The sequence below is a fragment of the Eutrigla gurnardus genome, assembly GCF_963514095.1.
Source record: "Eutrigla gurnardus genome assembly, chromosome: 9".
Classification (NCBI taxonomy): Eukaryota; Metazoa; Chordata; class Actinopteri; order Perciformes; family Triglidae; genus Eutrigla; species Eutrigla gurnardus.
The window spans coordinates 22,572,730-22,582,234 of NC_139923.1; the positions used below are offsets into that span (position 1 = coordinate 22,572,730).

Consider the following 9,505-nt stretch of genomic DNA (forward strand, 5'->3'; position numbering starts at 1 on the left):
ACTCCAGAGCGGGCGATCAAAACACACAATCACAGAGGAAATATCAAACACCCTGCTGCAGATAGCTCGACGAGATGGGGAGGTCACAGCTGCTTGAGATTATTCACTCAGCAACATTTAGGTGTAGTAGTAGTAGTACCCGATCAGCTGACTTCCACACTGCAGGACATCCTCTACTAGAAGCAAATTAAATATCATGTGATGTTGCTGGTGCCACGCCCACACAGTCAACAAACACACAATCACCCAATGGGGTAGGCTAAATGACATTATCTGGGATATCTATACCAGCCAGCCATCACATAACACGTTTACTTGTTTGATGACATAGAACCAGTGGAAGCAGGATCCAAACTTTCAAGCTTCAATTACGCAATACAACTTCAGAAATTCAAGATTCGTGAAATTTGATTATTTTACTTTTTTCTTTTCTTTTACCTTCAGGTCACAGAAGGATTTATTAACTGACAATTTTAAAGTAAAGTAGATCTGACCTTCCTCTGTGCAGTAAAGCGTTTCAACAGCTTTAAACATAGTGTGATGATTATCAGGTTAATATCGTGAATTGCAATTGGCCAAGATAATCGTGACAAGAAATTATTAGTCTAATCCTTTTATACACAAAAGAACTGGATTTTAAATCTAACTAAGACTAACTTGCTTGGATCCTTTTTGTGCATACATTTGACACAACACACCTACATTCCCATTAAAACACATCTGCCAATGGTTAAACTAGTGTGTTCATTTGTTAATTTATTCACTCAAAGGAAATTGAATATGACAACGCCTTTAATGTGTGTGACTATTTTCTCTCCTCAGTGACAGACGGGCTGCAGCCAAATGCTGAGGAGTCTGGCACAAGCTGCAGGAGGCTAGCCATTGGGCTGCAGGCGTGCACACACGCACACACACACACACACACACACACACACACACACACACACACACACACACACACACACACACACACACACACACACACACACACTTCCCATCAAGCATGGTCGGCTACCTCTCTATTGCCTCTCTTGACTACATATATCCATCAATTTAATATGTTGTTTTCATTCATGAGAAATACCTGCTGACATACAGGTTTAGATTGTCATTGATTGAGAAAACCCAGCAGTTTCTCTTGTGTGAAAATGTTTCTCTTACCTAATTATGTATGTTAGTTATTGTTTGTATTCATAATGGCCTTTATTTCTGCCTTATTATGAGCTGTGTGCATTTTAAGAACCAAGAAGCTGTGACATTCAAACTTTACAATTGAATAATTATCCGTGTGAATTTTTTCCTTTTGATTCCTGACAAGTTTGCAAACAAGTGGGAGAGACAGCTGCTCAGGATTAATTCTTGTCGTGTATGAGGGAGATTACCTATTAACCGGGAATGCATGAGCTCCGGCAATTCATCCAGACCGTTTTTCTGCAGCGAGCGTTTCAGAGCTCAAAGCATTGCTTTCCCCTCTCACACATGCAGTGGAGGAGCGGACTGACAGCCCATGTCACAAGGCCTTGACCTGAGCGGTGAAACAGACTGGTACCTCAGCAGACTCCACAGAGACAACTTAGATTAAATCAAGTGTAAGTCTATCCTTGTCAGATCAAAACTATCATGCTTGCCTACATGCAGGTGCCGGGATGAGTGACACATTAAGGTCAGAAACTAACGGGGTGAGTGAGGAGAAGAAAAAAAAAACAGACAGCGATTCCGTCACTCACACACACACAGATACAAACTCACTTAACACACACATCATGTACACATGCATGCACATGTGCTCATGAGTGAAAACATAAATACATGTGAACACGGAGTTGGAAGTCTGCCCTGAAATTGGAGCTGTTGTTGTAAGGGTTTTTTCTGTGAGTCAAATATTTAACAGTAGGTGTGTATCCTTGTTATTTACAGTGCTAGTGTGAGAATCTACTGTCATGGACAAAAAGGTGTTTTGTTTTTTTTCCCCTCAGAATGATCAAACAAACAAGATGTGTGCGAAGCTCAACAGTCTGAGAATGTGTGATTGCTAGCTGGGGTGTGACCACGCTGTGTTGTGTTGCGGAGGCTGTGACTGATGACCAGATTTTGTGCCGGGATAGCGAGTTGAGCTACCATCTGATTGGGTTCAAGAGTTAAAAAGCAGATCTGGGAGACAGACGGTAGGCTGAAGCTCGACCCAGATGTCCAGATCCCAAACACTCACTCTCCACCCCTGGGTCTGCAGAAGGCAACGGTTAAGGAGGGCTCAAGCACGAACAAACACTCACACACACACACACACACACACACACACACACACACACTGTAGCAAAGAAAGCCTAGGGTTCATTATGAGCTCTTTTGTATTGGAAATCATGCACACTTGCCTTTTGAGAGCACATCATCTTAATGTGCATACTGTGATAATCAAAACCGAGTTCACAATCACAGAGGCCAACAATTTAAAATTTCATTTTATACTTGACATGAAGTTGATTTCATTAAAATGTGTAGCCATCTATGAACATTGCTCTTTCTCCCTTCATCAAAGCAGACCTTATAAGATGTAATTAATAACAATATACACGCACAGGGAAGTTATGTTGTTTTTTTAACCAATGAATGATCAGCCACCTGTTCTGTAGTCACGGCACATTGAGACTAATCTGCTTTTCAGCCTAGCTCAGGGTCAAGTGATGAAGGCTACTGACGTGCATTGGCTTTTAATGTGGGCTTTTGTGAAGTGTACTCAAAGGCCTGCAGAATTTTTGAGTTTGTTTTTTGTGTCGATTTGATTCACACACCTTGCAATAAACAGCTGCAAGGTTGATTTTTTCCCCTTCAGTAGGCTACATTCTACTACTCGGAGTCCTGCATTTTGATGATTCCACCTGAGGAAAGTGTACTGAAAATGAAGTGAATCCTACTGAAATGCTTTTTTCCCTCCTGCTTTGTTGGCGAGCCATGGACAATATCTTTGAAACTACCGCCGCTAGCAATTTGTTATGGACAAAACACTGTATGAGAGAAATGCTTCTTCTCCAATGGGAGAAGCCCAACAGCTCTAACAGGTCAAGTATCCATTACAGCTACAGGGCATTTCCTTTTCATCACAGAAACAACAATGCCAGTTAACTTCCTCTTGCGCACACATGCACATGCAAATGCACATGCCTGTATCTACTATAACACCTGTCTCAGACTGACAACGTAACAAATTCAGTTGACAGGACATAGGCTGCATGTGAAAAACATATCCACATTAATGAGCCCAGATCCTAGAAGTTAGAGAAAACCGTATTTGCAGCAGACCAATGGTCCGTGCATTTTAAAATAGCCTACAGTCATAAGTCCAGATTCTTACTGGTTTTCTTACCAAAGGGCTGGTGTCCAATGACAACCTTTATTTTAGCTAGCAGCTCAAAAGCTGGCTGGGGATGCGGTAGTCATGGCTGTGTTGCTATGCGACCACTAAAAACCTGTTTGAAAGGGCATCTCTCCAGTTCAATTGTTTTTAACTTTGAGTGTTAAGAGCACCGCCCGCATTCAGCTCACCTTAAATTCCACTGTCAACAACAAAAAATTGAGGAGACAGCGCCTGAGAGCAAGGTCTTCTTTTCTACCCTGCCTTCAATTTTCTTTTCTTTATTGTCCTTTGTTTTTTTTCTTTTTCTTAGGACTTAAATATCTTACCTCCATGAGGCACAGTCTGGAAGAAAATGAAGGAGGGCAGTGAGAGATATCCCGCTAGCCTTTCCCAGCCCGTTTAACCTTTTAATTTAGCAGCAGGAATTAATGTGGTGGCTCTGGCCAGTATCACTTTAAACAGACGCTGCCCAGGCGCCCCCAAGGCAGGAAGAGTGACTCCTCTGTGATGCATACAGTATGTACACAATTCTGTTCAGATGTGTGTGTCTCTGTGTGTGTGTGTGAGAGAAAGAGATAGAGAGAGAGAGAGAATGCTTTTGTGAGTATTTGTGCTGTGCTCTCGCGAGCCGTTTTAATGGAGCCGTATCGTCGGTCCTACCTCGGGTGCTGTCGCTCTCATTTCAGCACCATGCGACATCCCGGCGAGGTCAAGAAAAGAGAGACTGGCAGCAGAGAGCAAGGTGAGGATTACTAAATCGAAAAGACACAATCATCGTGAAGCGGGAAGGTATGTGATGTAAAGGCAAGTGGTGAGTAATGATGTACCCTGAATTCAGGTCAGTGCTCTTAGCTGGGTTTCATGGAGGAAGTGAGGAAACAGAGATAGTGGAGTTGGAAAAATTTCCTTTTTTAGCTCTGAGTCACAGCGGCAAATAAAAACATTTCAAGCTGTTCAACATAAAAAAACACAAGCAAACACCTCCGAATGCTGCCCTGCTGAACACAATCATCTATATTCTGTTTAATACACTCCTGTTCCCACTGTAAGAGTGGCAGTGGAGAGAGAAAGAGTCAGGAAAAAAAAAGGAGCAATGCTCCCTGGCCTCTAGAGTGACAGAATGGCACTTTTATGATGTCTCCCAGATTATTCCCTGAGATGGATGGGCTGAGCTGGAACACCAATTGATTAATCCATCGACTGGCGGAATGTGCTGCGGCCGTCCTCCCGCTCAGCTGTTCTTCCCCTGGACAGAACATTCAGCCAGACGTGCTGGAGAGGATGACTAATGAGTGGGACCACTGCACATACCGTCCACGTCTGTCTGCGTATGAGTGCTGCGCTCAAGATGCTTGCTTGTGTCTGGTTGATCGAGTGGATTATATTATACAAGGTTGAACAACATACAACAACAGCTTCAGGTGATCATCCGCAGCGGGAAACAGGATGGAAACAAGTCCCGTTCCCTCAATAAAGACTATATGGGGGATGCTGTTGTGTGACAGTGATACAGCGGTGACAAACTGCTGCATCTTTTTACAGCCAACCTATCTGACCACAACACTCTCTTCAAAGCAGCGCACCAATCGAACCGAGGTACGTTTTATCAAATTCACAATGGCTGCCTGTGACGTGGACGGCAATTCCTTTAAGGTGACTCTCTTCCTGCCCACCTTCGAAAATATACACAGTTAGTTCATTAATCGCCACGAGACTGACCTTGTGTGTGAATGCAGCAGTCATCAGAGGTCGTGCATTTCGCAAAAGCGTCAACCGCTTCTGCCCCTTACCTCCACTGGGAGCCAACAAGGACTAACTTGTGATAATTACATGGATGGTCATAAACCGGGTGCAGACAGATAATAACAGGACACATTATTTTTTTTGCACAAATCTGTCTGGACTTTTATCAGTGCACCAGATTTGAATAGTAATTACAATAGACATATGCCGTGGTCTATTGTGGGAAGTTCAATCCAGCAAAGCGAATATTTGATTGTGAGCTTGTGAATTTACAATACTCATATTTAATGTCCATACGCATTGTTGGCGCACCGAATTCGGTATCTGTTATCCATTATGTCGGCTATGTCTCCATACAAAGGCTCCTTTCACCTCCAGCAGTAGGACTCCTATCTGGCCTACCACTTCAGACACCTCGCATCGCTCTGCTGGTCGACAATACAAAAGGCAAGGGAGTAGATAATGGATCACTGTAACTGTTCCCTTTCTCGTTGAATGAAACCCCCCCAAGAGATTTTATACTCAGAGAAGATGAAAAATGTAGGGGTAACTCCATTATTGATACAAGTCTCTGACAGTGAAAGAAATGAATGCTAATGGTGTCCTAAGCTGGGCTTTACAGAGATTAATCCGATTTTGAGAAATTAACATTTTATTATATGGCACAAAGTGCTGGCCCTGATCTGAACTGAGTCACAGGCTGACGGGGGGGGGGGGGGGGACAAAAGGAGTGTGGGAAGGGGAATATGGGCATACAGTCTGTCGCTTTGCAAGACCCTGGCACCTCATTGCAGTAATGCCCTTTCGAGCTGACAAGTTCATTAATTTTCTGACACGGCTGCTTGGAATGATATTCAATAGATAAGTCAGACAACAATGGCTGGAGAAATTGAACATTAAAAAAAAGGATATCTATGGTAACAACATTATCAGCTGAGGATGGCTCCGTGTGAGCAGCAGGAAGTCTCTCTGTTGCACCGATCTAAGGTTATTTCCCACTGCTAAAAAGGACTAATAGGACACACTGGGGATACAGCTGAAATAAACACTGATCAGGATACAGTTTCCCAGTGAGTCAGTCTGTTTTAAAGTAATTTGCTAATGTTGGCTGGATCTTTAAATAGCCTATGACATCCCAAACCTGCAGCCCACACTCGTCTCAAAAAGAAATCTCCACTGGGATGAGAAGGTTTGAGGAGTGTTAAATGGGGAGGTCTTTCTGCTATGAATCACTCCGCACCAGTTGCACACAAACAACTGCGATCTTGGGAATACGCACGGAGGATTCATCACATTAAAGCCTCTGACAGAGCAAAAACATAAAATCAGCAGTCTAATTTGTCTCCCCAAGGTGATGTCACTCCATCATGTGGAGGGCTTTTTCTCTCAGCCGGTGAATAATGTCCGCCATGTTTCTCACTTTCACAGGTGAGAGAGGCAATTCATTCTTTGTCTGAGGAGTGACAGCCACCTCTATTTACGCTTTTACCACCAACCCCAGTTTATCACCAACATGACAGACATCTATTTTTAACCCGAACCCGCTGCCGAGTTCAAAAGAACCGATATGAAAAATGTAACGTGTGTTTGTTCTAACCTTTGTTGAGCTCATCCTAAAATATTAGGTAGGCAGAGAGACAGACAGACAGACAGGCAGACATAGATAGATAGAAAGATAATATCACGGGTAGCCTATTTATTTATTTGGCTTGCTCGACACAGTCATTAGACGTATTATAACATTATGTTTCTAATACAACTTTTTAACCCCTTGTCTATCACAGGCATACATCCTCACGTGTCATCTGTTGCTTCGTTGCATGCTGGGAAAGGATTATATGTGGAAGACCACGGGGCTCAGACTATCGAGCCAGGACCTACGACAACCGCGTCCTGTCCAGCTGAGCAGAGGCAGAGCGAAGACGGCAGATTTTTCATTTCAGCACCACGTAAGAAGGACAGCTCCCTCCCAGGCTTCCACAGCGGCGGCGAACAAGCGCCTTCTGTGGAAACCACGCGAAGCAAGCGAAGGGATAAAAGGACGTCAGGAAGAGACGTAACCCTTGAATTTCAAATCCCAGCACTATAGGGCTTATACACACATCAGTGATTTCTCAAATGTCACTACAGCCGAGCTGAATATGGCAGATTTTCAGATAGTGAATGTGGGTTGAGAGCATGCAGGTGGATGGATTGCCTCGTCGTTCATCGTGTTACCATTCACTCCCTTTCAAAAATACTAAGCAGCTCTGTTTTGTAGAAAAGCTAAGCACTTTCTCTCTTTTTTTGGACTGTTCATGACACCTAAGCTCGATGTTCGCGCACTCAACTCCAAGGGCGCGCAGCGAACGCAAGCTGGCGCACACGAGCGCGCGCCTCTTTCCCTTATACCTTCCAAATCAGCGCATGATTAGAGATCTTTTGGTCAGAGGCCGCGGTATCAGTGAGGGCAAAGCCTTTGGGGACGCTGCTCCCTGATGTACTTCATATCATCGCAGCCATCGAAATGAGAAGTAAAACATGGCCACATTTGGACACCCAACAGGAGGAACAGGCTGCATGGGGGTAGTCATGTTGAGTGAGGCAATCAACATCTTTTTTTTTCTTTTTTTACATCAGAACCCCAAACTTACTTGTTCACGAAGATGCCGAGGTCTGCAGGATCTCTGCTTTCGACGGCGAACGGCCCCTCTCCGGCTCCGTCCCCCAAAACGGCATCGAAAAAACATCCGCAATTCTCAGGCGGTTTTGCAGAATCCGCGATGGTATTTTCTCGTCAGACACATCGTGTTCCCACTCTCAGGACGACCTGGTATGTAATCCACACATCAGTCCGGATGAACAGGCTATTAGGCGCTCACAGTGATCCGATATTTCCTCTTCTGTTTTTTTTTTTTTTCAGGACGCACATAAGACGGAGGCACCCACAAGTGCCATTGTTGAAACTAGACTCTCCCAGGTTTTCTCCAAATGATGAGTTCGGCGGTGGAAAGTGTCCTTTCGGATCTAAATTAGATTGTTAAAAAAAGTAACCTCTCCTCAGCGTGTAGGGCAGAGAGCACACGCTGTGGTCAATTTCCAGGTAGATCCATCCAAAGCCCTTCATTAGACTGGATGACAGACCACGATCCGCGCATAGAGGGGCAGAGGTGTGGGGGGGAGGGGGGAGGGTATTTTAAGGTCCCGCGCGCTGTCGTTTTTAAACGTAACTTTTCTTCAAGTCCCTATTACTTCTCAGTCATCAACCCTGCTGAATGTGATTAGATTTCACCTCACAACCTAGTGCGGATTTCAAGATTTCTATGTCCCCTCCCGGTAGCATCGACGAACGAAGTCCCGCAGTTTGGTGAGTGAGCAGGCATCCTACGCGTCGGCTGAAGTGATAAAGTTGTCGAGGTCGCACGATATCTCTCTTCGCTGGCTTCCTCCGTTCTCCACGGGGAAGAAATGCGTTAATCTGGGGTGCAACGTCGAAAGAAAGAACAAAAAAAAAATCCAGCAGGTATCCTCAGCGTGCCTCAAATTTTCAGGCAGCGGCTGCAAGTGTGATGAGCCTTCGTTTCGTACACCCAAAGCTCAATTCTTATGTTTTAAGCGCCGAGACTCGGGCTGGACGGGAGGTATAGTTCACGAAAGGGAGTCATCACTTCTGCGCCCTCGCTCCATCTATGTGCGCATTTCGGCAACACAAACCTCGCCTCCCCGTTGATGAGAAAATGACTTAAGCGGTTATTATCCACAGAGTGCTGCACGTCCAAGCCCCCGCTCTCGGTCTCTCCACCGCAGTGCGTTTGAAGCTGCTTCAGACGTGGTCACAAGAAATCACCCCGTTCCAATACGCGCACGCAGGCTGTATCCATCGGTGCGCTTTCACAGTGCCTCAGTGCGCTCGTGCGTTCACGCACCCAAAATAAAAAGGCACGGCGCAGCGCGGACTGACGCTGGATTGAGAAATGCACGAGGGGGGCATCGCGTAGGTTACCTCCCACCGACGAGCTGCTCTCTTCAAGCGAGACCGTTCAGCGCCGCCGCCGGCTGCAGGACTGGAGCGGCGAGGACCGGAGAGACGGTTCCCCCTCCTCTCTCTCAGGCGTCATATCGCTCTGCTGGAACTTGTGGGGCTCCTACTGCGGGCGGCCCGCGCGCCACATCTCACCCGAAAGACTGGCATTAACGAGTTGATTCTTGACCTTCAGTCGGTTTTAATGGGCAAACAAATGCAAAGTATGGATATGTGTGTGCTTCAGTGAGAGTGAGAGAGAGAGAGGGGGGGGGGGGAGAGAGAGAAGTTTGGATAGACAGGGAAAGAGAGAGAGAGACAGAGAGAGAGAGAGAGAGAGAGAGAGAGAGAGAGAGAGAGAGAGATTCCTCCCAAGTGTCTTTCGCAAACGGGACACGACTGCCACCTAC

General features: G+C 45.4%; 1 protein-coding gene across 1 annotated transcript in view; it reads right to left on the reverse strand.

Annotated features, from left to right (window-relative positions):
* The window catches only part of lrrc4ca (leucine rich repeat containing 4C-a), a 49,108-nt gene extending 40,942 nt beyond the window's left edge, over positions 1–8,166 (reverse strand). The window contains exon 1 of the mRNA XM_084017849.1: positions 7,729–8,166. The gene's annotated coding sequence lies outside the window, so the exon portion shown is untranslated. The remainder of the gene's footprint in view (positions 1–7,728) is intronic.
* Positions 8,167–9,505: the final 1,339 nt, after the last annotated feature.